The 1205-nt window shown below is 30.6% G+C and overlaps 1 non-coding gene across 1 annotated transcript; it reads right to left on the reverse strand.

Moving 5' to 3' along the window:
• Positions 1–480: 480 nt before the first annotated feature.
• LOC133250166 (U6 spliceosomal RNA) lies at positions 481–583 on the reverse strand. Its single transcript, XR_009737270.1, has one exon. It is a non-coding gene; the product is annotated as a U6 spliceosomal RNA (small nuclear RNA).
• Between the last annotated feature and the right edge of the window lie 622 nt (positions 584–1205).

Raw genomic sequence — 1205 nt, forward strand, 5'->3', positions numbered from 1 at the left:
TTTCAGCTTTTGTGTGTGGTCTTTTAATGTAGTGTATTGTTAGCTACATGGAGCAAGATTTGTTGCTTTAATCCAACTTAATAATCTCACTGACTACTCTTTCTGGGATATCTGCAATGATTTTAACCATCTTATATCTTATGCTTACCTTTCTTTTTCTGTTGATTTTTTTTTCTGCCTTTTTTGGGTCCAAAATTTTCTATTCTGCACTTTTTGTCTGCTGAGTAATGTATTATTGATTATGTATTTTGTCTATTAGTTATAATCCTTACTTTTTCAGCATTACATTTAACTATAAATATTTCTTACATATTTTAACCTATTTGGTGCTTTTATTTTTCAAACACAGAACAATCTTAGCATGCTTCAATTATCCATAATTGTACTCTCCAATCTTATGATTGCTTGATTTTTTTAAAATACAAAAGTAGTAAGTTTTTTTTATAGTCAGTAGTAATTAAATTTATTTTCATTAATTAAAAAAATATTGAATGTTTCACAAATTTGTGTGTCATCCTTGTGCAGAAGCCATGCTAATCTACTCTGTATTATTCCAATTTTAGTATATGTGCTGCTGAAGCAAGTGCTTCATTAATTTTTTTTATTGAAGTATAGGTTTTTCAGGTGGTGCCAAAGCAGGAGACATAAGAGACAAGGGTTTGATCCCTGCTTTGGGAAGATCTCCTGGAGGAGGATATGGCAACTCACTCCAGTATTCTTGCCTGGAAAATTCCATGGACAGAGAAGTCTGGTGGGCTTCAGTCCACGGGGTCACAAAGAATTGGACACAACTGAGTATGCACACGCACATATAATTCATTTACAATATTGTGTTAGTTTCAGGTGTAAAGCAAAATGATTCATATATATACATATATATATTTCAGATTACTTTCCATTTGTTACTACAAAATATTGAAGATTGTTCCCTGTGTAATAGAGTAAATCTTTGTTGATATTTTATATACAGTAGTGTGAATCTGTTCATACCCTTAATTTATCCCTCCCTTTCCCTTTTTCCTCTTTGGCAACTGTAAGTTTAAATTTTTTTTTTTTTTTTGGTATAATACTGGGACATTGTGATTTAATTATTGAAATGGAACTTCAAAGTCTTACTCAGAAAGAATATATTACAGATTAAAAGGTTAGGGACAAGTTATTTCAGCATTCAGTAAAAATTCTATTCAATAAAAAATCATAGCCAA

The sequence above is a fragment of the Bos javanicus genome, chromosome 6, assembly GCF_032452875.1.
Source record: "Bos javanicus breed banteng chromosome 6, ARS-OSU_banteng_1.0, whole genome shotgun sequence".
Taxonomy (NCBI): domain Eukaryota; kingdom Metazoa; phylum Chordata; class Mammalia; order Artiodactyla; family Bovidae; genus Bos; species Bos javanicus.